Source organism: Pelophylax lessonae (genome assembly GCF_965119305.1).
Source record: "Pelophylax lessonae genome assembly, chromosome: 9".
In the NCBI taxonomy this organism is placed as follows: domain Eukaryota; kingdom Metazoa; phylum Chordata; class Amphibia; order Anura; family Ranidae; genus Pelophylax; species Pelophylax lessonae.
Window position 1 is genome coordinate 177,789,804 of NC_138776.1, and position 15,719 is coordinate 177,805,522.

Consider the following 15,719-nt stretch of genomic DNA (forward strand, 5'->3'; position numbering starts at 1 on the left):
TTGTTGTTCTCTCAGCTATCAACACAGAGCCACTGTGTACCTCCTATTTAGGAACACGGGTCTCTGTGATGTCTCTGTCTTGATTTTACAAGCCCATCACTCCCACAAGTAGAAAACACCCCCTAGGGACACATTTAACCCTTTAATCGTCCCTGGGTTAACCCCTTCCCTGCCAGGGTCATTATTACAGTAACAGTGCATATTTGTAGCACTGGATTACTGCAGTAATGTCTCTAGCCCCCCCCCCCCCCCAAAAAAAAAGTGTCAAAAATGTCAGTTAGGGGTCCGATCTATCCGCCGCAATGTCGCAGTCCAGTTAGAAATCGCTGATCGCCACCCTTACTAGTAAATAAATAAAAATTACATAAATCTTTCCCCTAGTTTGTAGACGTGATGCCTTTTGCGCAAAGCAATCAAAATACGCCTATTGGGATTTTTCTTTACCAAAAATATGTAGCAGAATACAAATCGGCCTAAAATAATGAAAACATTTTATTTTAAAATTTGTTTGGGGGGGGGGGGTGAATGTTAAATAGCAGAAAGTGAAAAATATTGTTTTTTTTTTTTCAGAATTGTCGCTCTTTTTTTGTTTATAGCGCAAAAAATAAAAAAATCGCACAGGTGATCAAACACCACCAAAAGAAAGCTTTATTTGTGGGAAAAAAAGGACATCAATTTGATTTGGGTACAGCATCGCACAACCACGCAATTGTCCGTTAAAGTAACGCAGTGCCAAATCGCAAAATATGGCCTGGCCATTAATGGGGGAAAATCTTCCAGGTCCAGAAGTGGTTAAATCCCCTTCCCCATTCTGATGCTTGAACTTCAGCAGGTCATCTTCACCATGTCTAGGTGCTTAAATGCATTGTATTGCTGCCATGTGATTGGCTGATTAGCAATTTGTGTTGCCAAGCAATTAAACAGGTGTACCTAATAAAGTTTCCGGTGAGTGTATATAGCAGTTCTACCTCAAAGGGTTAGTTCACCTTTACCAAAAAACTTTGCAGGTAAAAGGCATCTGTAGATTAATGCATTGTTGACTAAAGTTAAATAATATCCTTGCTCTAAGTCTAAGCTATTCATGTACCTCATGGAGCCTGACCTGAAAACTCCCAGGACGTTGCTAAGCAAGGCCCAGCTATTACTGTTCACCTTTACAGGAGTGAGCTCTCAAACCCTGAGCTCCGAGCGACTGCGTCAGGGAAGAGAAAGAGCAGGTGAGGAGGTTTGAATCAGAAAAAGAGCTCACTCATGTGATGGTGAACAATAATAGATGGGCCTCACTTAGTAATATCCTAGCCACGTCCTGGGAGTTTTCAGGTGTACATGAGCCCTATATGAACCTGCATCAAAGAAAGATCAGGTCCCCTCAGCTAGCAGGCAGGACTGTGCTGTGTGGCAGAGCTGGCTAAATCCCAGGACTGGACAGAAATACAGATATTTTTGGAAGGAACATAGCTCTCATATACTGTATGTATTTCATCTGTGTATTTAGTTGTTTGCTTTCTTTAAAGCGTAAAATTTGTTGAGAAAAAACATTCCCCTCTGGGTGATCTCTGTACATTACAAGGATTTTCACAAACTTTGTTGCAGATTCCTACCTTTTGTTATTGTGAAGAAATCCCTGTGTGTTCCTCTGTGCTGAGTGGGTCTAATGGGAGCGGTTTCATAATTATCAACCAGCTGTGGCAGTTGCAGGGCACTAATGAGGAAATCTGCTGGGCCTGCATCCCTTTAGACGTAGGCGATGGTTCAGATATCAAGTTAAAAAATGTGAATGTGTTTAAATTTCTTAAAATAAATCCCACTATCAATCTATAATAAAATTGGGTGTAATAAAGCAATGCAAAATAATTAGTGATCTTGTAACACTATTAAAGTGAATCAGATATCATTGTGTACTAGATCTAAGAATCAGATAAATATAACTGTGCAGTAAATTAATCAAAAATAATGTGCCTATTAACCACTTGCCGACTGCCTAACGCCGATCTACGTCGGCAGTCAGCCCCTCACAGGCAAAGTGACGTAGGGCTACGTCACTAGCTTGTGAGGGTCTAGGGAGCGAGCGCGCGCCCCCGGAGGCGCGCTCCCGCGTGGTCATGGACCCCCCCACGCGTGTGGCCGGCGGACCCGATGTCCGCCGGTCACTCGGCGATCGGCGGGGGAGAGGGAGAATGTCAGGCAGCTTGTGTAAACAAGCTGCCTGTCATTCTCCTCGCTGTTAGGATACTGATCACTCGGATCTAGTATGTAGATCCGTTGATCAGTGTCCATACAGCTCAAGCCCCAGCCAATCACAGTAGAAAGCACGCCCCTAGGGATACACACAGCCCCTCCCTCCCAAATAAAGTTAACCCCTTCACTACCAGTGTATTTTTACAGTAACAGTGCATATATATAGCACTGATTACTGTAGAAATGTCACTGGTAACCCCAAAAGTGTCAAAAATGCAGAGATGTATAGTAACGAAGTAGAACTACTTAAGTACTGTACTTAAGTACCGAAATGCGGTATCTGTACTTTCCTAGAGTAGAATTTTTTTCTCCTACTTCTACTTTTACTTCACTACATTTTTTCGATGATTTCGATACTTCTACTCAAGTATTTTTTTTTTGTGCTGCATAGTTACTCGTTACTTTTAAAAAAATTACCACTGCCAGAACAGTAGATGGCAGGTTGCATAAAGCTCAAAAAAATGTGTATAATGTCATTTGTAAATCAGCGCATACGAAAATAAAGGCTGTGTATAATAAAAGCTGCTATACCAAATCTTTCCAATAAAAAGAAAATATGAAACAAACAAATAAATGGTGCTACAGCGCTTAAAGTGCATCAAGAAACTACTAACAAACACAGGTTAATCATTTGAATAAATCATTTGAAATAATAAAAACAATATGATGTTCATACTTTTGACTTCTTTCTTTAATAACTACATAACACAGTACTTGTACTTCTACTTTCAGTACTTGAGTAGAAATTTTTTTTCAAAACTACTGGTACTTTTTACTTTTAGTACTTAAGTAGCAAATTTTTTGAAAAAACTACTTGCAATACTTAAGTAAAAAAAATGTTGAATACTTTAGTACTTCTACTTAAGTAACTTTTTCTGCGAGCACTTCCACTTCTACTCAAGTAATTTTTTGATCGAGCACTTGTACTTTTACTCAAGTAGAAATTTCGAGTACTTTATACAAGTCTGCAAAAATGTCAGTCAAGGGTCCGATCTGTCCGCCCCAATGTCGCAGTACCGCAAAAAAAATCGCAGATCGCCGCCATTACACGTTAAAAAAAAAAACAACAAAAATGACAGAAATCTTTTCCTTTGTTAGTAAACGCGATAACTTTTGCGCAAACCAATCAAAATACGCTTTTTGCGATTTTTTTTTTTACCAAACATAGGTAGCATAAAACAAATTGGCCGAAAAAGTAAAAAAATTTTGATTTTTAAATTTTTTTTTTGGGGAATTTCATATAAAAAAATGTGAAAAATATTGCTATTTTTGCAAAATTGACGCTCTTTTTTTGTTTATAGCGCGTGATCAAAAAATCGCACAGGTGATCAAATACCACCAAAAGAAAGCTCTGTTTGTGGGAAAAAAAGGACGCCAAATTCGTTTAGGTACAGCGTCGCACGACCGCGCAATGGTCCGTTAAAGTCACGCAGTGCCGAATCGCAAAATACCCCCTGGTCGGAATGGGGGTAAAATCTTCCGGGGCTTAAGTGGTTAATAACACAATAAAAGAGAAATACAGGAAAGTGAGCCAAGTGGAAATCCAAATAAAAGTCCATATATTGCGTGTAGCACCCTACAGGAAGGTGCTAGGTAAATGTATAGTGGGCCTTGTCTGTCTAACAGCAGGGCCATGTTTTCTTTTGGTCAGGGTGTCATGGCTTCCAGGTGTGCCTGCTGAAGGGGGAGTCTCTGTGAGAGGCTTCTCATAGGGCAGTGGAGGAAACCCAATCAGGGGACACATTCAGGCTTGTAACTACCCCAGAAGGCAGAGTATGCCGCAAGGGATTCTGGGAGTGGGTATAAGTTTGAGGGAAGTGCGTGGCGCGGCGTCTTTGGCGGGAGCAGAGTCCCAGGAGGGAGAGAACGGCTGTCTCTCCTCCTGTCTAAGGAAGCGGATGTTTTGGGGTGTCACCTGAGAATCCAGAGAGTGCTGAGTTGAGCTGAGGGGATCCGGTGTGCCGAGAACCAGCGGAGAGCGAGAGGGGTTTCAGTCCCAGGAAAGCCTACACAGGTCGTGAGTACTGAGGATTGCCCATGGGGGTCTGCCTGAAGTGTTAGAGGAGACCACTCCGGAAGAGGGGTACCTAGGTTGAGGACCCTGAAGTTACAGAGGGGGGGTACATAGTCAGTGGACCCTGAAGAGTTAACAGTTAAAGGGGGTACCTGCAGTTTGGGCCCTATATTGGCCAGAGTATCAGTTGGGAGTTGCAGCCATACAGGATTTCACCACAGTCTACCTCAAGCCAGTGCAAGGCCGGAGGGAGTAGTCAGTGACTCTGCAGTGCAAACAGTGTCAAAAGCTCTTTATTCTTCAGTCCTGGATCTTCTGGACTCAAAGTCGGGGATCTAGCACTTCTTTCAAGTTAGAGTGTGTTACTAAGCGTCAGTGAGCGCTGGCTAGCGTCGGCTGGCGTCAAGGCATCGTTGACAGACATTTTTCTGGATAAGGTCCCAAGTTGTTTTTAGTTGAGCCTAAAGGAGTATCCCACTCATTCCCTTCTCCCATCCCCTTAAATACAAGAAAACCACAAAACCAAGATGCCGGAGTTGTCAATGTCTCAGTTCTCACACCCAGGGTCGCAGCTCACATGGGCTCGAGAGGTGACCGGTAACAATGGCAGACCCACATCAGGCCATAGGCCTGGAAAACCTGCTACATGTGTCCAACACCGTATTTGCAGAAAAAGATTGAAAAAGAAATTCACCTCGTGAGCTGTGATATATAGTATGCTCACCAGAAGCCGGCAGGTCGCTAGGACCTATATCGCTCCACAAATAAACCTGACACACTGTATATGGGCGATTTCCTTTCCCTCTTTCCCTGGTAAATGCTGGTTGCACCTTTAGCTGTCTCCCAGAGGGTGAATCATGGATTTTCCTCAAAGAATGCCCAACAAAAGGAAACAGGAAGCACAGCAATAGTGTAATCCTGTTTTTTTATTCAAATATGAAAGTAAATAAATAGGTGTGCTCTTACATATTAGAGTGCCCCCTTGGCACAGATCAAGATCGCCAGAGATATGATGCTGGAAGAAATACCGCCATTCATCTCTACCTGTCCGTTCCGTGGTCGCGGCCGGCGTGCGTTCCACGGTGCAGGGGAAGTGACGTCAATGGTCAACAGGAAGTCCGGGCAATGTTTAGACCTCAATGCATTTCGCTATCGCGTCATCATCATCCTTTTGTTGGGCATTCTTTAAGGAAAATCCATGATTATATGCCTTTCCCCCCCCCCTCCCCACAAATAGAGCTTTCTTTTGGTGGCATTTGATCACCTCTGCGTTGTTTTTTTTTTTTTTTTATGCTATAAACAAAAAAAGTGACAGCTTTGAAAAATAATATATTTATTTTACTTTCTGCTATAAAACAATAAAAAAATTTAAGAAAATCAATTTTTTCATCAATTTATGCCAATATGCATTCTGCTACATATTTTTTGTTAAAAAAAGAATCCCAAAAAGTATATATTTATAGCGTCTATAAACGATGCAATATTTCTATCAAATCTTTTATTTTTTTTACTAGTAATGGTGGGGATCAGCGATTTTTAGCAGGGCATTGCGCTGGACAAATCGGACATCTAGCTGACACTTTTTATGAACCAGTGACATTATTACAGTGATCAGTGCTAAAACAAATGCACTGTCACTGTACTAATAACACTGGCAGAGAAGGGGTTAACATCAGGGGTGATCAAAGGGTTAAGTGTGTCCTTAGGGAGGGCTTACTAACTGTGTTGGGGGTTATACTGACTGGGGGAAGACAGAGATACTGGGTTCCTGCTTAGCAGGAGCACAGGATATGGCAATCTCCCTTGTTTACATAGGCAGATCAGGGATGATCGCAGATGGCCAGCAGACATGGGGTCCGCCGGTCCCGTTGATTGACTTCCCCGCTAGCCAATCACGCGCAGCGCGGTGACTGTTGAACGAAACAACGAACAGGTACGCAATAGAGCCACTTTGCCGCAGTATATGCGGCGGCCGGTCGGCAAGTGGTTGAGGTTTAGGCCCCGTTCACATAGGGGCGACGCTACTTCGCACCGCGACCTCCGAGGTCACGGTGCGAGCAGCGCATCGCGACCTCGGAGCGGCCGCCACGGACTTCATAACATTGAAGTCTATGGCGGTCGCCTCCTGGTCGCCCCAAAGAAGCTCCGGACCCTTTTTCTAAGTCGGAGCGACTTGTGTCGCTCCTATTAGAACGGGTCCGCAGCTTCCCTATGGGAGGCGACCTGTGAGGCGACCAGGTCGCCTCACAGGTCGCCTTAGTGTGAACGGGGACTCACATCTATTTTATTAGCATGTTTTTCTTTCCCTTTCATTCCACCAACAACATGGCAACATCATAATGTATTTGCAGTTAAAAGACTTGGGCTCCAACCTCATCAATCAAATGCGATTCAGGGATAGCCGCAGCATCAGTCCAATGGTCATTACTCCGATGCTTCAGTCTTACATTCTCATTAGAAGATCTTCTAAGGGGAGGTACAATTGGTAACAATATGGGGACAAATGCAGAATAAAAAATAAAAAAAAAGTAGATAAATAATAAAAAACCCTTTGAAAATGACATTATTTCTTATTATAAAAAAAACATTCCCAATCTCTGCTTGTTAGCTTTTTAAATATAGTCCCAAGGACATGACATGTAATAGCCACCAGCTACACTGTAACCCTACACCTTCCATTGTGTAATCTATATGCTGCTTCCTAAATATCTGTGCTAAATATACACACTACTTGTGCATATATTGTTATGCAATATACACATGTACATATCTGTCTTTAGCGTGTGTCAGCAAGAGGCTCACTTCAAATATAGATGTAGAGTTAAAGTGTTACTAAACCCAGGACTTTGCATTCACTATATCTGGTCTCACACAGTACACAGAACATGGCAATGCAATTATTTTAGTAATTATAAACTGCTAAATACCTTTTCTCATCAGCAGTATATAGCAGTCTGGTGTTCGGCCAAGCACTGGTTAAAGCTTGTAGGAGGAGTTTTCATCCTCCTCTGACTGTCCTATGAGGCTGCATGACCCCTGACCCTCTGTCTAGACAGTGCTGATTGGCCCTGTGCAGACCACATGCACCTCCTCCCTAGGGATGCACCGATCCGGCTTTTTTGGAGCCGATACCAATATCTGGCGAGGGGAAATCGCCGATACCGATCCGGAACCGATCCGGAGCTAAACACAAAGCAAGCGGCTGCAAAGTGCATCTGATATCACTCCGCCTGTGAGCCGGTGTAACGTTAAAAAACCATACCCCGTGAAGAAACCATACCCTCGTCACTTCCGGTCTGAAACAGCTGAGTAGTGCGCATGCTCAGAGCCCCGGATACGTGATTGAAGAAGAAAGAATTTGAGAAGTGCGCATGCTCGGTGGGCATGAAATTATCACGGTCTCTAATGTTATACTTGCGGCGGGTACATTAAAACACTTCGGGTGCAACATAAATCATGTCCTCTCCTATCGCTGTAACTTCCCTAATCTCCGGTAATAAATATAAAAGCGGCGGCGGGTGTATGAGACGTAAATGTGACGGCGATCGTGGCTCCGTGATCCGCTTTTATATTTATTACCGGAGATGAGGGATGTTACAGCGATAGGAGAGGACATGATTTATGTTGCACCCGAAGTGTTTTAATGTACCCGCCGCAAGTTTAACTACCGTGAGAAATCCATACCCTCCGTAGCGGAACCGGAAGTGACGAGGGTATGGTTTTCTCACGGGTATGGTTTTTTCACGGAACACCGGACCTATACAGGAAGTAGCGGCTCCCATCCCATACTAGTACTGCACCTAGTAAGGGATGGCTGAGCCGTTACTTAGCAAAAACCGTATCGGCCCGTGGGACGGCTGAACTTTACCGATCTCCGATCCAGCTATTTTGTCCGGATCGGGGCCGATTTCTGATCCGAATATCGGATCGGTGCATCCCTACTCCCCCCCCCCCCCCATTTAGCTCTGTACTATCAGGAGATGGATTAGGGACAGTAAGAGAAGGGGAGGATCAGAGAAGACAGGATCAAACAGCCTTTTTTTACACAATGCACAGGATTAACCCCTTAGGTTCCACAGTGAGTATAACAAGCATGCTTTGTTGCATATACAGACTGATTTTACTGTTGCGGGTTTAGTAACACTTCAAAGTATACTTTATCTACTGTATCATGTTGCCTGTTTTTTTTTTTTACTCTTCCCCTTACTTTTTTTTCATTTAGTCTGTTGATGCTGCCAGAGTTATATATTTTCTTGTTTCTCATGGATACCCTGACTTTACTAGTGCGCAGCATATAGCCTTTGCATTTCTGATCCTGCCAGGTACAGCTTGTCTTTCTACTTCCTGTGTGAGGGTGTCAACTTTACCTAAGCGTCTCCCTATGGAGGAGCAGTGTTGTCACCCTCCTGTCGTGCACTCTCCCAGGGTACTACCAGCTGACCTGCCAACACACATTACACCAGCTTATTAAGCTGAGGAAGGACTACAATGCAATTGCACTTGGCTGACATGTACAGTATGTTCATACTTTGTTGCTTTTCCTCCATTTACGTTAGCTGGAGGGCAGACCAACAAAGACAAGACTGCCCAGGTTATGCCCACACTAGATAAGCCATGTGTTCCTCCTTATGCCCCTGCTGTAGAATATGCACTCTTTTCTATGCCGCAGGTGCACAAAGTGGAAGTAAAGGGGAGTTGTCATTTTTGAAGGTGAAAAAAGTAAGTATGACATTTTTTTTTTACAGAAAGAAATAAGTGAGATTTTTTTAAAATGATGTCCTGCACAATATTCATTCTTGTTCCAAAGGTTGAGCTATACTATTTTTTTAAAATAAAAGTTTATTGGGTGTTTAGTGGTAATCTGTTCCATATGGTGGAATAAAAAAGAATGTAAAGGGAGAAAAAGAGCATAGAGGGAGAGTTAAGATGGAATGGATATAGTAAGGGAATGAGGGGTTGGATTTTAGGTATGAGGATAGGAACAGGGATAGATGCCCAAGTAGGAGCTATAATTAGGCCGATTAAATTGTATGTGTGATTACACAAAGACATAGTAGTTTTTAAATTGGCGGAACCAATAAAAGAGTTACAAGTTGAAATATATTTAGTAACTCTGTCATATAACGAGGCCATTAATTCTTCCATATGCTGAAGCATAGGTGTGTGCATCCTATTGCATTAGGGTGTGCACCCCAAAGCACAAACACACACGCCTTTCTCTGCAGCCTCAGCTTAACTGGACAGTGAATGAAGGGGAAGTGCTCTGTGCTGAGCAGTTTACCATCATTCACTAACTGAAGCATAGTAAACAAGGTTTACAAGGTTTACAAACAACTGGAACAAGGATTTTCCAAAGGGCATTCTTGTGTGAACGGGCCCTAAGACCCTGTATCACATTTTTTTACATATTTTCCGTCGATGTTGATGAATTAGCGTTGCTGTATATTTTTATTGATGTTGAATTTCCTGGCTTGTACCTGATTTTTAGACTTTTGCAAATGCTTTTCCAAATTATAATTTTTATTAAATTTATACATAGAAATGAACACACCATTCACATAATCTTATAGAAGCAGGTCCCTCAATTTCATTTTATAGGCTATAATTCAACCAGGCCTTAATATCCTGCAGGGACCATCTTGATACTTAAAATCCTCATATGCTGAGGAGTCTTAGAACACATTCCCAAAAAAAAAAAGTAAACACAAAAACAAAAAGAATATATGAAAGAAAATATTTTTCAATTAAAAATATAATGCCATATAATACTGGACTGGAAAGGTTTTTTTATTATTATGTCTAGGGGTAGGTTATGAGATATTGATCTATTTCCTAAAAATTTTTGCTTTTTTAAAATTTAGGATCGAAGATAATTCAGTTAATGTTTACACCTGCTTTGAAGTGAATCTGTGTGCAGACTATTTACATCAAGTATTAAAATATTCTGAATAAACAGTAAAAGATCTTTAAAGCATGCCCTCATTCACCTCTGTAGCTGTAGGCATTGTAGAAAAATAATCTTCAAAATTCACAAAGGAGGCACTGATATCACAACTTATTTTCTATGGAGGGCAGAATCTTGGCAGCATGTGTAAACACACAGCAGGCGTTTCTAATCTGTTACAAATGGACTCTTATGATTTCAGAATCTTTGTTGTAGTCTCTGAGTATCTTTTGAGAACTAATAACCTCATAGTGCTAACAGCCAGAGAGAAGAAGGGAATGGTTTGTTTGAAAGTTCTTTTACTGCTTGATAAAATGTGTAAAGACTTAAATGTCCATGGTCTGGGAACACATGCACGTTAAAGTGTAACTCTACTTTTGTTGAGGAAAAAAAACATTCCCCTCTGGGTGATCTATGTACAATACAAGGATTTTAATACATTTTGTTGCAGATTCCAACCTTTTGTTATTCTGAAGAAATCCCTGTTTATTTCTCTGTGCCTCTGTGCTAAGTGGGTCAAATGGGAGTAGTTTCATAATTATCTATCAGCCGTGGCAGCTGCAGGGCTCTAATGAGGAAAGCTGCTGGGCCTGCATCCCTTTAGACGTGTTCCTATTGGGAGTATCCCCCCAAAAATGGCGTTTACCCACATTGTGCATTCAGTAACGGAGAACGACTCAATCTATTTCATTGTATCCCAGATTTATCTCAGAGATTTTCTGGTCTTTTCTAGATATTTTCTTCTGCTTATATGATATATATATCATATAAGCAGATTCCAAGATTTTTTATGTTTTTTAGGAGATATCATTGGTGTATTTTTCCTATTAATATGAGATTTGTGCCTAGTTTATTAAAGAGGTTGTAAACTCGCATTTTTTTTTCCACCCTGCAAGAGAAAGACATAATGAGCTAGTATGCATTGCATACTAGCTCATTATGCAATACTCACCTTAGAACGAGCCCCCGCCGTGCCGCTCACTCACCTCTATGACGGGCGACATGTCGCCCCTCTTCCGGGATCGCGGCATCCGGCCATCTGATTGGCCGGAGCCGCGGTGACGCCACTCCCGCGCGCGAGAGCCGACAGTCACGGCACGGGACTCTGAAGGAACGGCACGAGCGGGCGTTCCTTCAGAGCGCCCGCTCGTGCCGTTCGTGCGCCAGTGACGTCACTGGCTGCATGTAAGGTAAATATCTCCTAAACGGTACATGTTTAGGAGATATTTACAGTACCTTTAGGTAAGCCTTATCATAGGCTTACCTATAGGTACAAGTTGTAGAGGAGGGTTTACTTCCTCTTTAACTAGTCCGTATTTACAGATTATCTTTAGAAATCTCCTGAAGAGTGGATGAAAACTCCACGAAACGTGTAGAGGTATTAAATGTGAACACTTATTAGGACACGGATCATGGACTATCCATGAAAAAATTATGAGCTATTGCATATGCAGACGTTATATATTTTCATATTTATTTTTGATTTGGATATTAATCATGTATTGTGTAATTGATATATATATCTATATATATATCTATATATATAGATATATATATATTGTATAAGGGGGGAAGGGGAATATGAAGGTTAAGAAGGGGGATAAAAGGGATAGTTTAGGTAATCGGCATGTTGATAGAATCTATATAATATAGTATAAATGATATATATGTATAAGTACATGACATAGCATGAATGTAGAATATAGTTTTTAAAGAAGCCGATACCTTATATATGTATAAATGAGGTAAAACGGGAAAAGGGGGGACAGAAACGGGACTTTGAATGAGGTGTGCGGAGTCGGTGGTCACAATAAAAGAATACAGTCATATGAAGATAAAGGATTTTAATGTATGTCATATAGAAATTGTATATATAACATAAGCACAGTAATACAAATAACATCAACAATGCATGTGTGAAATGGCACAATCCCAAAGTAATAAAAGGCATCCTAAGTACCAAGTCATGACTCATGGAATACACAATGAGAAAAGTAGATCATAGATAAAAACACATATAAAAGGTAACATGTTATTATTGGTAAGGAGTGCATCCGTATTAGGCTCGACGCGTTTCGTGGATATATTCCACTCGTCAGGAGCCAAGTGCACCCCAAATCATCATTTCAAGGGAAGGTCATTTCAGACAGAATGTTGTGGATGGGTGCTCCCGAAGGGTCAAAGAAGTCTGTTCCGGGAACTGTAGGGGCCCCGACTAGGGACAGAGGCACACCACATAGGCACTCCATAATGTCATGGAGGTGACAAAGATGTTTAAGAGATGATATCAACGTCTTGATCTCCAAGGATATCTAAGGGTGAGGATGTTAGATTAATATAAAGAAGATTTTCACTGTGAATAAAGTGACAGGTATGAAATAATTAAATTAGTATAAGGGTAAATCTAGGGGTAGATGTAAATACCTAAATAAATTGGATTGATCGAGGGAGATAGGCTGGATCATCTGAAAAACTTCAGGGATGCTGAAAAAGGAGGAATCGATAAATAAAAAATATATATATATAAAAAAATATATAAAAATATATGAAAATGTAGTAAAAGGCCTCACCCAACAATAATAATTGGTGAGAGATGGTGACTGAGTTTAATAAGGTGCAAAAAAAGAGGCCAGAGGTGAAGGGATGAGTGAGGGTGAAAACTGAGGGAGTGAAAAGGAAAAAAGTGCCCCAGTGCTAGGTGACGATCAGAGAAATGGGAAGGCCAAAACAGTGAAAAAAATGAATAAAAGATTGAAGTGTGGATGATTCCAAACCACCAGGGGCAGTGATGGGGAATGTAGAGGACCAAGGTGCTCAGAAAGGCGTCAGAGGGCAAATGGGGTGACAGTAGGGAATGCCAAGAGAAATACCTGATGTCCACAGCAAGGGGCCCCTAGCGTCACGTCCGCGCTCAAAGGTGGAGGAGGCGTTGTCACGTCTGGGATCAGGTGCCGTCCCGGATCGAGACACACGCCAGCTCCCTTTATATGAGCGCGAGAGTAGAATCACATGGCGGCGCGAGGACGCTATCAATAGACGTCACACGCGCAGCATGGATGACGTGGCGCCGAGGCGCGACGGGGAGTCGCCCACACCCCCGAGCCCAATCAGAAGATGGGCAAAAGGGGGGGAGGGAGGCCGCCGAAGCGTCTCGCAGTTCCCGGAAGTGTACGACAGACCATGGGATGTATACAACCATGTAACAACAATTCACAAGACTCGAGCATAGCTCTACCCATAATGGAAGAGACACGATGGAAATGAATGCATAATGATACACTGTATAGCCAAAGTTAGTAGCAAGCCCAAAAAAGGGGGGGAGGGGGCCTGCATACGGACCAACCGTGAAACAACCGCACACCTCCATCCCTATGCATATTCAAAAGTATAACAAGACACAGGACAAACAAAGACGAAACAGACAAAAAGACAAAGACAGTTATATGTGCCTTTGTATGATATTTTTTATTTGCCAATATATATTTATTTTTATTTGAATTCTATATATACATGATGTGATATGTCCTTTTACACTTTTCCATGTCCATGCCCTCATTGTCTATTTATTCATTTTTGACGACTATGTTTCATTTATTGACATGTGCTGCATGATTGTTCTTCATCATGTAGCAATAAATAAACTAATATTTTGTTACTATCTCTATCTACTATCTCTATTCAACTGGATTATTTGAGACCGCATTTACCTCATTTTAAGTCCCATTATCCTCATTCCCCCCAATTACATTTTTGTTGCAGGGGATACCAGAAATCTGACTTGTATCTTAGTACAGCCTTCTGGGAAAATTGTTGAGCCAATCACACAAGCAGGAAATGATGTTTCTGGGGTGTGGTCAGTACACATTCTGTGTACAGAACAGCTCCAGGTGGCCATATTGTATTGCATTTTCAGAAAATTACAGCTGCTGCAGATTGAAAAGGAAAGGTCATTTTTAATAACATTCAATTACAATATGATTTGTGTCACAATTGTATATGCTATATTGTTTTTTCTTTATTTGCTATTTTTTTCTCCCACAAAAGTGGAGTTACCCTTTAAGTGCCCCCTTACCTGTTTTTGGGGCAAAAAATACTTAGAATCAACAAATATGTTAAAGGTATCTACACTTTTGAAAATCCTCTAATGCAATAAGTACTCTACCCCCTTTTTTTTGGTGGGTTGGTGGTGGTGGTGGTGGTGGGAGTACTCTACAGTTTTTAATGGACCAGATATGCTCCACTACACAACACTGACCATTTTATAGGCTCAGAATGGGCAGATGACACAGCTATACACAGATACTAACTTGAAAATTGCATTAGAACATTGTGTGCTTTCCTTTATAAGAATATGGCGGGATAGAATTTATTTTACTGATGCTACCATGAGTAATATTCAGAAAATAGCATTCTATCATAGATAAAAGCACACTGATGATAGTTATGCTTCACTGATCACAGGGTTTATTGATATCCATTACTGAACAGCTTTATGCTTTGCTAGAATGTTTAGATCTTTATTATACTGGTGCTGAATGAATTTATTTACAGATTGACCTTCATAGGGACAAATCATAAATACATTTTAAAAATCCTGAGACCTGTGATAAAAATAACTGTGTCCTGCAGGTTCCAGATCTAGATAGCACAAACCTGTTTCAAATATGTCTAACATAATTATGATAAGGTGGTTTTAATAAATGTATTTGAAAAGAACACAGTAACGTGTACGCTATATCATCACACATATATTTTCTTCAGATAAAATGTCATAAAGAACCAGAAGAGCTATAACTTTCAGAATCTTCACATTTCCCTGTGTCATCACTTCCACTGTAAGTACACTTTTATTGTTAAATAGTATCTCCCTATCTTTGCTGTTAAAAATGCAAAGAATCAGACTTGATTAGCCTAGAATAAGTGATAGGAGGCAAGGAAGAGTTTGAGGTACCATAAATTTAATAAATTAATTAGGGGGGTAGGTTTAATTGTAAATTGTTTTTTCCTTTTGTTTTTTGAGGGGTGGTTGGTGGTAAGGGTTTTATATAATGGGTTATAATTGTGTTTTATGGTGTTGTAAATGTATATGGTAAATATTTATGGTATGTGAGAAAAAATGAATAAAGCTTAATTTAAAAAAAAAAAAAGGCGGGTTGTGACATCATCACCCTGGGTGGAGCTTCAGGCGCTATATATGAGATATGCTGTTTTTTTACTTGTGATATGTGAGTGATTTTTGAATTTTTCAAATAAAATTCAATAAGCGATCTCTCTGCACTATTGGGCTTTCCTCTTGCGTCCTATGTGAACCGTGTAACAGTGAGGAGCTGATGATCGAAGCTGATGAGCAAGTGGAACAGTGCTGTATTTTCGCCTAGGCCAACAAGGCCCAGGCCTAGGGCGGCACTTTGCAGGGGGGCAGCAAAAAAGCTGCCCCCCTCCACCTGAGACACTTTTGGCCACTGGTTGCTAGAGCCGCCTCTCCCACCTCTCTCACCCCCCTCATCTCTCTCTCTCTCCCCT